Below are 13,763 nucleotides of genomic sequence, written 5' to 3'. Positions count from 1 at the left end.
GATCAAGCCCTCCAAAATGATATGCATACTAGGAAGATAATTTCGCTACCCTAATTGCGGAGCTGTATTCCGCATGTTATTATACGTATATGAACAAGAACAGAAGATGACGATGACGACGACAAAGTGGGAGAGTACACATATAGGAAATTATATAGCCAACTCCGTTTACATCCCCAACAAGCATCCGTTTATCGTTTACAAATCAGTGATATTTTGTTACTCCTTAAATGTATTATTATTATTATTATTATTATAGCAATGCATCAGTAAGTTATTAATGTTTGGATATATATATATATATATATATATATATATATATATATATATATATATATATATATATATATATATATATATATATATAGTCGTCAGACAGACGAGGTAGCAAAGATTCAAATTTATCATTTGCAAATCATAGATATTGGTTACTCCTTACACACATATCTATGCATGTATCTATCCCTCTGGGCAGCTTTTCAGAAAAACATACATTTACAAATGATCAAACATAAATAAATGCATGTGGTGAACATTCACAATGAGAACTTAGACAAGTCACTTCCATTCATGTTTTATTTTGGCTTGGTTTAAATAACTGTTCATAGTCCAACACTACACGGTTGGACATACTATTTGGGCATCTAAGGTACCACCATTTGTTACCAGCTGTACACGCCAATCCTTGGTCCATATTTTAGCACGACTCTCCATGCTGTCGTCTGCAAATCGATGTAAATTATGAAAATTATACCCTCAAGGATAAAATCGTCATTTTTCGCAACCAATGCAGGTATTGTCTATTGATGTAGTAAGATAGAAGCACTCATATTTGTTGTCCTCGCCTCCTTCATCCAAATCGTTGTCCTTACGACATTTTAGTAATCATCAAATTAGACTGGTTCATCTGGCAATCTAGGTAATATTTTAAAGGCTCGGCTGCCATGTTAGTGGACCTGCCTCATCTAAAGGCTAATCTAGATTTTCAGTCCAGTCCGACACTGTTCGTCGTAGTCTATTATTATTATTATTATTATTATTATTAGTAGTAGTAGTAGTAGTAGTAGTAGTACTAGTAGTTGTTGTTGTTGTTGTTGTTGTTGTTGCTGCTGTTGTTGTGTATACAGCACAATAGAAGGAATGCACTCGTTTAAAACGATCCATAAGAGAAAAATAAAATTGTTTATACGATATTGTAAAAAAAAATGATCATATAATATCATCAGTATAAGAATGTTGATTGAGTGAATCTAGAAACAAAGCTAAGCTATTCACTTTAAATGAATTTAAAATAATCAACCTTTTGTTATTATTCCCAACGATGTTACTAACAATATTGATATTTAACCAGGTGCAACTTTTTAATATTTCTTGACGAGATTTATAAGACAATGGCTTCCTTAGCGAACTTAATACAAAAAGTATGAACGCACCTTGAAGGGGTAAATCTATGTTGTAATATCATAACCACAAAGTGTGTTCCAACATCTATACTTTATTTTAATATATACTAATATTTGCTGAACCATTAATTAATTTTGACCGTTAAACACCAGATACCTGTGTTTGTGTGTGTTTGTGTGTGTGTGTGTGTGAGAGAGAGAGAGAGAGAGAGAGAGAGTACAAATACAAAACATTCAGATCCTTCTTTCTTCATTTACTCAGTACCAAATGATATAAAGAACAAGTAAGCTAAATTTACATTGAAGTTAAAGAGAGAGAAAAAACTGAATACAAACTACCAAAAGGATTTAATGTTCCCATTGTACTTGCCCAGACCCAGTCAGAAAAACAGCAATGTTAGGATTAAGTGAATAAGCGACCGGCACATGCTTGATGATTTTCTTATAGTTAAAAGCTTTATTCTCTTTCTTTCCCAGAGTTCTTCCTAATGGGTTCTTCCTCCACCTGATTTACTGGCCCATCATGTGCCGAAAAATGGTTTAAACCCAAGAAAATCATTAAAAAATATGGCACATCAGAAACTACACATTAATTCTAACTGCCAGGCGCACCTAGATACAATAGCGATAATTCCAAACATCTATTTGCAATTATCAAAATTACAAATAGGTATAAATATTTAATGAACCGCCAATAGAAAAAAAAGCAATATATATTTTGTTTCGTTTCGGATACTTCACCACAAATATAAAAACATTTAGTTTTTAACTGACCCTTAAACATGCAGTACTGAAGTTGAAGTTACTCACACGTAACATCTGGTTATTGTTTGTGTGTCTTTCTCAACACACAGTCAATACAAAGTTTTGTTGCTCAGGAAGCCGTCCGTAAAGTGGAGAGCTTCCTGCCCAAACTCGTACGATTACTATGGTTTGAATATATGACCACTATGGTGTGAAGACCTTGGTGCATGTGTGACGTCCTATGCAAGTTATTGGGCATATTCCAGAATAGCTATCACAGTTTCATGACTTTGCCATTTGTTTAAGCAAAGTTTTAGAAAAGTACACAAATAAATTGTTTTGCCTTTTTTCATTTCATGAAATATATTTACCTATTGCAATTACCATGATGAAATCTAGGCACTCCTATAAATAAGAAATAATTATACTATGTACATTTTTATATTGCTTATGAGAAGTCATATGGCAAGAAATATGGCATAATAACCGAAAATATAAATCTTATGTCACAATACCAAGAATAAAAATAAATGACGCAATAACGATATCGGAACACGTATTCATTCACACGACGTCATGCCGAACTCGCAACCGAAATGGCGTGGGATCGATTCCTACTGCTGGATCAGCACATGATGTGCCCTTGGGCGTGGCATTTTACTCCAACTGCACTGACACTGCATAACCTGGCTGTGTTGCTGTGCCGTAAGAAACACTAAGACTAAACCAAGCCCATTCTAAGAATCTCAATATTACCAATGCGTCAAACATAGTTTGATAGCGTAAGTTGACTTTAGATTTACCTCTAAGCACTTACTGTGAACCACTGTGAAGCAGACATTATTTAAAGATTGTGATCGTTAGTGTTTGAATCTCAAACCCCTCCCTATACACACACAGAAACACACACACACACACACACACAGAAACACACACACACACACACACACACACAATCACGCACGCACGCGCTCGCATGTGTTTACAGACACCATCCACATCCACTCACACTCACTCACAAACAATAAACAGAGTCTTAACAATCACACCTAGAGACAGACAGGCCGAAAGACAACTAAAACTCACTCACAGACAATAAACACACATTAAGCATGTATTTATATTGTACCAGTGGTTCATAAAAAACAAACGGAACGATACATTATTTGCAGTTCACAAACTCATTTTTTTAAATGGTTGATCCTATCAATCAAACTATATATATATATGTTTTATAAGAACCCACTACTAAATAGCCTATAAATACGTATTTAGTTCTTGATATACTAGCGCATGTATATATGCGAACATAAATATATATGCATGTTTAGTCAGTACTGTAGTGTCCAAGTGTGGGCGTCAGGTTTAATTTCTATACATCACGCGATCGTAACAAGGGCATGTTCCATCTTGTAAAGTTGATCTTCAAACAATGTAAATGAGGAGTGAGGACGAGCAGAGATCATCAATTCTATATATTTGCTGCAAACAGTATGACTGCAAACAGGGTACAACTTTCTATCAGAATAAACCAGATGGGAAGCTAATTCACAAGGACAATAAAAACAATTAAAAATAATAAATAAATAAATAAATTAATAAAAAAAATACATGGGAATATAAGTGAAAACCCTCAGACTATTTCAAACATTTTCGAAGAAGTAGGGATAATACGACCCTTTCCGTCCGGATATCCTTACGTAAGCAATGTTGCAGAACTCCCGTATCGGGGTTTTAGACGAAGAATGTTCAAACTGGCATTGTCTGAGTTCAGTCAGCAGATGTGTGCATTACTCTTTCTGCAAAATGTGGTATGGGGTATAGATAACTGAGACAAGAGTGGGTATGAAGCTTCTTTGACTTTAGTCTTCTAATTATCTGTGCCCATTGTTGGCCAAAAAAAAGTTAAATAGAGTTAACAATAGAAAAATAAGTAACAATTTTATGCCAGTTCATTTTTTGTGTTCATTCAAAAACAATTTTCATATACTTAAGTATGCTTAAAATATGGTACTGAACATCTGGATTTTGGCACCCTGTTTTGCGTTCTCTCTAGAAATCTCCAGAAAAACGTACGCCAGTCAAAGATGGATAGTTGTGTCATATATATATATATATATATATATATATATATATATATATATATATATATATATATATATATATATATATATATATATATATATATATATATATATATATATATATATATATATATATATATATTCATTAGTATAGTACGTGTATAGGCTGGAATAAACAATAACAAAAGAAATAGTGAAAACAGCAAGCTTTGAAACAATTTAACAAATAATTTATTTCTTTGGACATTTTTTGTAAAAATGAACAAATAAGAACTTACGGTTTTAAGAATCAAATCCTCCCCAAAAATCCAAGAATAATCCACGAATTAACTTTTGGAAGTCCCAATAATGAAATGTTCTAATGAATTTAAGTTCGAGTCCTGACGAAAAATCCAAGATGGAAACCGATGTGGTGTTGTAAAGTCTACAGTACTGTGTTATTCACGAATAATAATGAGGTGTCATAATTGTCCAATAAAATTTAAATAAAAGTCTTTGTCCAAGAATTCTGTTTGAGCACTCATATATTTCCAGGAAAAAAGAATTAATCCTTAGAATCCAAATAATTCGAATAAACATTAAAATGTAATTACCAAAATGACACAACAAAAGAAACACCTTTACGTCCCAGTGCTTAGAAACCCAAATGAGAGATATCTCTGTAAACAAAGATTACACAGTAACTTGAAACGCATAACATATTCCTGGCTGAGGGTCAACCTTCCAGAATCTTCGAGAAGTATTTATTTCTAAAAGCACGTAGCCCCAGTACGTGATCATGACACAAATCAATCATTTTACTCTAAGAACAAGATAAAAATAAATAGTCGTTTACTTCTCTCACTTGATTTATAAATCAAGGCCGAGAACTAGGTCAGTGTAACGTCGCCCTCTTAGTAAGAGGGGTGGTTAATTGGGTTTGGCTGGCGTTATCTAGAGGATGACCTCCCTCGTTATTATAGCCCGGCAGGAGTGAAAGAGGAATAGAATTTCAACAGAGAACTGAGCGAGTATAATGGGAAGAAACAAAGCAATACGAGCCTCTTTTGACAAGAAAATAATAAATTTAATCAGAGCAAATTAATAATGGCAATTCCACTTCAAGTTAGATTATATCAATAGAATTTAACAGGTGTCTGATTTGGACTTATTTCATCATCGTAACGAGAGGTAAAAAGAGCGCAATGTCCACGACTGATTTGCATCACCTTCCTATCTGGACCTTATATCAACGTCTCATAGTTCAGCCTTTCTAAGTAAGCTCTATGCTTTGCCCCTTCAATGACTTCCTGATCCTTTTATTCAGACCTCGTCCATCTTTTCCCTCGGACTTCTGTCTCCAGACTGTCCCGTCTTTCTCTCAGAAAGCTGTTCCTTAAAAGACAAAATTACCCCATAATTCTGTAAACCCCACTTTTTAAGACGTATATAAAATTCCCCGACATTATACAGAGTATGTTGGCTATCCACACAGTTCGCAAATTCTGACTTAGGACGATAGGACATTGACCTCGCTTCCAGCGGCAAGTCTTAGTGTCTATCGAATACTACCGTATTCTTTTACATGCTACTACATGTTCGATTATTACTGCATAATATTCACAAATTGTAACTCACAGCAATCCTTAACCTACAAGATTATTCAAACATTACAAAATCAGATATAATTAGGTAATTATCGTTAACTCACGGTAATCTGTTTCATCCTAACAAACAAAGGAAGTTATTTAATAAAACTCTATGAAATCCTACACATAGGAACATTTGGATCGCATGCAATCAATTCTAACAATGAACTAATAGCTGTAAAATTAAAAGGTATATTGCATAATAATCCTACCAACAACACATTTCCATAAAATTGAATAAAATAATTTGCATAACAAATCTAGCATCAACACATGAATTGAATAAACGATACATAATATGGAACCTAGTCACAGCAAACACATTTGCATAAAAAACAATCGAATAATAGAATATTACGCGAAACTAAAATTGTGTACCTTATTGCTGATCTCTTTCAGAACCTGCGCGTCCTAGCACTAAACCTGTCTTTCTTTTTACAAGACGACCGCTTGGTCCCTTTCTTGTTTCACGAGGAAAGCACTAATCTCTTTATGCTTTCCAAGGAGTCGAGACTCTTTTCTCTTCCAGGAGATTTTCAGACTAAAGAATTTCGACTAAGGTCGTCATTTTACAGTTTGATTGCTCTAAAGTGTACTTCCTAATTTATTCTGCCCAATCGTAGGCAGCGGTCCCTAATATTTCCCAAAGAAATAATTCCTTTCATCAGGTTTAGACAGCTCAGAATCTGTGAACAACAGTGCATGACAATTTCCCTTTGAAAAAAATGATAAGTGGACATAGGTTCCTACCAAGCAGTTAGGTCTGGTATCTCAAATGTTTGCTTTCTAAGGACCGTGTTAAGATACCCCGGTCAATTTCACTGAGTTGGAATGCTGTCCCTTTGAATTTTATACAGACTGGGGTGGGTGGAGTGAGGAATGAAGAGAGGTCGAAGTGACCATTCACTAAGACGTTTTTGGCTTAAATGCGATAAAATTTTACTGCTCAATGGATTCAACTTTAAAGTTCGCTGCAATTCAAAATTCTACACTTCACAGTCAGCTTTAGGTTTTTACGACTGAAGAGTCAAGCTCAAACTATTTTCTGAAAAATATCGAGTTCCTAGTAAACAATTCTACATTATTTTGTCATGTAATGAAATTAAATATTTTTAAAAAAAATTAAAAACAATTTAAGTAAATCAAATTTAAATTAAATCAAATATACATAACACTCTCCCTATAAAGAAAAAGAGGGATTTATATAATAAACCATTCTTTTTACCATAGATCATTTATTCATGAGGTTAAAAAAATACTCTTATAAATTACACACAGTGTACATGAAATAATACATTGTTAAACACGGGAAAGTGCATCTGCTATTACATTATCTTTTTCCTTGATGTGTCTGATATCAATATCATTCCTGTAACAACAAACTCCACCGTAGTAGTCTTTGATTTTTATTTTTCATCTTGCCGATGAAAGTGAGGGGGTTGTGGTCACTAAACACAATAATCGATGAAGGAGCTGAACTATTGTTAACTTCAAAATTTTGTTATGCCAATATCAAAGCCAAACATTCCTTCTCGATTGTTGAATAATTTCTTTGGTGCTTATTTAATTTCTTAGAAAAATAGCACATTGGATGATAAATACCATTTTCGTCTTCTTGAATCAAAACTGCTCCAACCCCAACATCACTTGCATCAGCAGACAATTTAAATGAATGGCTGAAATTTGGAGCTGTAAGAACTTTTAAGCATGACTTTTAACTTGTCAAAAGCCTCCTGACATTTTTCAGTCCAAAGGAACTTGTTTTTCTTACTCAATAAAGTTGTCAGGGGTTCAGCAATTATAGAAAAATTGGAACAAAATTTCCGTTAGTATCCAGCCATACCTAAAAATCGCTTCAGTTGCTTTTTATTTACAGGTACAGGGAATTTAAAGATAGCATTGTCCATAGAATCTATAGGTTTAACTTGTCCATGTCCCACGATATGTTATAGAAAAGTTACACTAGTATGTCAGAAATCAGTTTTGGATAAATTAATTAATAAACTTGCATCTGCAAGTCTGTCAAAGAATTTCCGAATTGTCGCTAAATGTTCTTTCCAGGTGTCGTTGTAGATGATGACATCATCGATGTAAGCATCACAATTGTCTTGACCAGAGATAAACATATTGATGAGACGTTGAAAAGTACTTGGTCACCATTTCATCAAAAACGGCATTACTTTATTTTCGTAAAGTCCATCTGGAGTCACGAATGCCGAAATTTTGCTTTGCTCTTTCTGTTAGTGGAATTTGCCACAATCATTTCAGAAGGTCAAATTTGGTGACATACTTGTCATTTCCGATCTTATCAATAGAGTCGTCGATTCTCGGTAATGGAAATGAATCTGTTTTTGTCACACTATTTACCTTCCTATAATCAGTACACATATGGAAGGTTTTATCGGGTTTTGGAACAAGTATGCAAGGTGAACTCCAATCATTTTTTCTGGGCTCTGTAGAATCAAACTCCAGCAAATATTAAATTTCTTTTTTGAAGTGTACCTGTATGAATGGGTTCATCATGTATGGGTGTGTTTCACAGTTTGGAATTCACAATTTCAAAGTCATGGAAAGTTTTGTTCGTTCTCGTAGGAACACCTGGAAATAATGGTCATATTCAAATCATAACTGTTTAAGTTCATTTCGTTATTGCTTTTGCAAATGTGAAAGTTTCTGGTCCCAATCTTTCATAATTTCTGAATTCCGAAGATTTGTCATTCCAATATCAGCAGAATCCGATGATATTCCATCACTTAAATCTTCACTGAGTGGGACAGGTACAACTAAATTATTTGCAAGTTTAACCTACCTCTTTCAATATACTCTTTTAGCATGTTAATGTGACAGGGTTGTTTTTGCTTGCGCCTCCCAGGAGTATTTATGATGTAATTTAAATCATTTACTTCCATGACAACTGTGTAGGGACCATAATACGTGGCCTGCAGAGGATTTTGTGGTATGGGCAAGTGAGCCAGAACTCTATCACCAGACTGAACACTTATTTCCTTCGAGTTTTTATCATATCTTGATTTCATTTTTGATTTAGTAGAGTGCAGATTTGCCTTTGTAACCTTACACGCCTTTGAAAACTTATATTTAGAATTGGAAACATAATCAAGAAGATTAATTTCAATATTTTCGTTAGAAAAAAAATGTTTTCTTGAAAAACGTCAATGGTCCACGCAATGTGTCCAAAAACCAGTTCAAAGGGTCTGAAGCCTAACAATTCTTGAACTGATTCCCTAACAGCAAACAATAGTAATTGAATGCAGTCATCATAATCTTTACCCGTTGCACAACAATATGATCGAATCGTATTTTTAAAGTCTGATGGAATCTTTCTAATGCCCATTGGCTCTCCAGGTAATAGGCAGAAGATTTGAATTGTTGAATGCCTAAATCCCCACATAACTTGCTGGAAAATTCCAGACATGAAATTTGAGGCTTGATCAGACTGGACAGATTTGGTAAGGCCAAACGGAGCAAAAACCTTTATCAAAGTTTTGACTATTGTTTTAGATTTAATATTCATCAAAAGAATTGCCTCTGTTGACGCACACACAATGGTCAACAGGTATTGGTTACTGACTTGGTCTTAGGTAAGGGACCAACACAGTTTACCATAATTCTACTAAATGATTCATCAAATGCAGGAATAGGTTGTAGATGAGTCTTAGGTATTTTCTGATTGGGTTTTCCTACCATTCGACAAGCATGACAAGCTCTACAGTATTTATCAGCATTACGTTTGATTTATGGCCAATGGAAGTGGGTCAAGATCTTGTGATAAGTCTTATTAATCCCTAAATGACCAGCAAAGGAATTTCATGGACCAGACTATCTATTTCCTGTCTGTAAGGTTTTGGAACTACAATTTGATAGTTCACTGACCACTCATCACCAGCAGATACTTCAGTGGCTTCAGTTTCACCAATGGTCCTTTGAAACAAACAGGAGATATCAGTATCTTTTCCTGTTCGATGACAAGTGATTGTCGTTTGTCACCCTGATTAGAATAAAAATAACGAGTAGTTAAAAGAGGATCAATTGATTAATACCTTCTGATTGATCAAAACAAGGAGTGAAATTGACCTTATTAAAAGCCTGACCAATATATGTGCCAGCTAAAGGAATACATTCCTTATCAACACCATTCTCAAGAGCTTTCTTTGCTATATCTATGGTAACTGCACAAACTGGGAATAAATCAGGGAATTTTTTTCCAAATTGATTGATTTTCTGATCCAAGCGAGTCTTGTCAGTTACAAGTGGATTAACAACAATCTTGTCTCAAGCTAGGTCGTTGCCTAGTAATAAATGAATGCCCTTAAAGGGTAATGCATACACTGTGCAAACTGTCACGTGTCCTGAGACTAAGTCTGATGACAAATTTTAACAGCGGAGAGGAACATTAACAAAGCCACACTTTACTCCCTGAATACAAACACTTTCAAAACAAGAAGACTTCTCAGAAAAAGGAAAAGTACGTGACAATAAAAGTCTTTGAGAAGCTCCTGTGTCCATTAAAAGTTTAATAGGGATAAGGTTGGCCGAATCACCCACGAGTGATACAGAACCCTTCGATATAAATGGTTTATAATTCTCCATAATAAAATCAGACTGGGGTTTATTAGACCAAACAAATGTATTGCTTTCAATACATGACCGTGAACTTGACCTCTTAGAAATAAGAACATTTGGGATATGTCTGTCTTGGTTCTGATGCCTACTTTTTAATTTGATTTGTAGCAATCAGAAATAACGTGTCCTTTCTTCTTACAATAGGTACACGTAGAAGGGGACAAAGATCTTGAGTCAAGATTATCTGAAGCTTGATTTTTAAACGTTGTGCCAGTTTGAGATTTAGAAGGGCCTGTATTAGGCTGAAATACTTTTCTGCCAGAAGACAGTTGAGTGAAAGTCTTTTTTACAAAAGGAACTTTATGAGTTAAAGAATAGTCATCAGCAGCGAGAGCATTTTCCAAGCTTTCCATCTGATGCTCGTGAATATAGGTCTTAATGTCACCAAGGACACAGTTCTTGAACACTTCAAGTAATACAAGTTGTTTGAGACTTTCATAATCTTGTTCAACTTTCTTGGCTAAGTACCATTTATCAGATAACTGCTCTTTTTCTCTTGCAAATTCGACATGAGTTTGTCCAGCTTCATTTTTTATAGTTTCTGAAGCTTCTGGGACTAATTCATAACCCCTTAAGATGTATTCCTTAACCGTATCATTGTCACCACTTTGTTGAACTGACTGTGAACGGTAAGTATCACTAGCTTTACCAATAAGTACACATTGTAATAATTGAGTCCAATACTCCCTTGACCATTTTAAATTTTCAGCCCCTTTTTTAAAATAAGGAAAATATTTGTCTACATCGTTTTCTCTGAAAGGGGGCACTAATCTAATATTCTTTGCAATAGCGAAACTTAAATTTGTATTTGAAGTGTGAATATGCTTTTCACTTGCCAGCTCCACTTCTTTTATTCTAAATTGATTTTCTCTCTCTCTCTTTCTCTTTCTCTCTTTCTTATCTAATTGCATTTCTATTTGTTCTTTTTCTAAATGCATTTGTTTTTCTTGTATCTGCATTTGTCTTTCTTTCTCTTTTTCTTCTTTCTGACGTTTCAGCTTCCTTAACTCCAATTCCATCTTGTATTTTAATTCTAATTTCTTTACTTTTATGTTAGAGTCTGATACAAACTGATCGAAACCAAAACACTTGTATCCAAAACATTCTTTTCTACCAAGTACTGGACCACAATATTTTTATTTCTTGCTTCGTTAAGGAAGCCTTTACCTCAGAAAGGTCATATATTCTGGCCAGTTGAATTAATTCATCTGTTTTGAAAAGTCTAATTGGTCATGGGTTGGACTTGAAAGAAAGGTTTCCACTTTTGATGACCTTTTAGAAAAAGCTTGTCGATTTCACTAACGTTTTAAAATACGATGGGAACATAAAATAGAAAATGTTATTTATCTCATTACATGTAAGATCTGTAGCATTTAGTATGTCGGAGAAACTGAAAAGCTACACAAAAGGATCAACCTTCATAGATCTGACTGGATGACAAAAACGCTGTACAGAAGCCCGGTCCCAGAACACGTTTCATCCCCTGGCCACACTTTCAATGATATAACACTTATTGCAGTTGCTCACAACCCCAACTGGATTTCCCAAACCAGGAAAGAAAAGGAATCTTAATGGATACGCCGCCTTAGAACACTGAAACCAAGCAGTTTAAACCAAAAGAGCTAGAAAAAAGACAACCTTGCACAAATAAAATTGTCTTTTGCAGCCGACACATTTTCTTTTAAATAATTCTCTAAATTTGCTTCATAGCATATGACTATTATAACAATGAAATATCCGGGATATAATTTACGCTTGCATAAATTTACATAAAATAACAGATGTTATCACTCATCAATTTCTAGTTCAATGCAAATATTTTCCAGTATCAGCAACAAGATGAAATAAACTAGTTGAAACATAATAAAGCTAAAAGGTTAAATTGCTTTTGAAACAACCATGTGAAGTTTCGGATACATAACCGTTTTTCTGTTTTATTTGTTTGTCTTGTTTATGTTTTGTATTTGCCTTTGCAAAAGACTCATTAAAGGCTAATTAGATACATGTTTCGCACTGTTCGTTGTCGGTTTATTGCATTTATATATATGCACACACACACACACACACACACACACACACACACACACACATATATATATATATATATATATATATATATATATATATATATATATATATATATATATATATATATATATATATATATATATATATATATATATATATATATATATATATATATATATATAATGAAGGCAATTATCTTCACATTGTACAGTTTTTCTTTGCCTTAAAATAAGAAATCTTGGAGATCATTCTTAAACTTTTACTGATTACACCATATACAATATAATTAAGCGTGATGCCTTCCTCAAAAAAGGCATAACATATTGGTATTTAATTAAAAAAAAGAAGTATATGCAGGAACGAATGCCTGTCTGTAAGGCTTATGTTCCCATATTGGTCATTCCACCATGTATTCTGGCCATGTTACTTACAATGAGCACAGCAGGCACTATTCATTGTAATCCATTTTAACCGATAGGATTACTTAGAGTTCATTATTATATTTACAATTCGGACTGTCACATATGTTTAATCAACTGCCACAAAAACAATTTCATTTTGTTTAATAACTAAAACGTCACCAAATTTTGAGCCAAAGCCAAAATGTTCAAAGATATTTTGACAAAAGAAACAAAACAAAATACCGATAAAAATACAATGTGCATATTCACAAATGTCTTTATGGCACGATGGTCATGCCAACATTGTTTCTTTGTAATTCGAATCTGATCATTTTCTTTTAGCATTCGGAATCGGGTAACAATTTTACCTCCAGTTCAGTACCCACGAATGTAATTACAGACTTCTTTTTTTAGAGTAGGTTTCTCTCTCTCTCTGTTGGTGGTGATCAAAGAGTTTGAAATTTTAGTGTTGATTTAAAGGTAAGTGTTTATTCTTTAGAATTCGAGCATTATGGTGTGGTTGTCTGTGCATTTCGGCGACAGCGCACAGTGAGTAAAGAGGTATTGATCCAGTATTGAAATCTGTGCACGGTGCTTTTTTATAGTTAGGTCTTGGTTTGTTTGTTTGTTTGTGTGTGTGTGTGTGTGTGTGTGTGTGTGTGTGAGAGAGAGAGAGAGAGAGAGAGAGAGAGAGAGAGAGAGAGAACGTCTACTCTTGATAACTGCGGGCAATAAGGATACTGGTTTAGGCATGCTGCCTGTATACTAGGGGAAAACGTAACTAATTAATACTGAATGTTCAAAATGCAAAAATGTCAGTCACTGTTAGTGAGA

The sequence above is a fragment of the Sinohyriopsis cumingii genome, chromosome 7, assembly GCF_028554795.1.
Source record: "Sinohyriopsis cumingii isolate HCF-2022 chromosome 7, ASM2855479v2, whole genome shotgun sequence".
Lineage (NCBI taxonomy): Eukaryota > Metazoa > Mollusca > Bivalvia > Unionida > Unionidae > Sinohyriopsis > Sinohyriopsis cumingii.
This window is presented reverse-complemented; position numbering follows the sequence as displayed.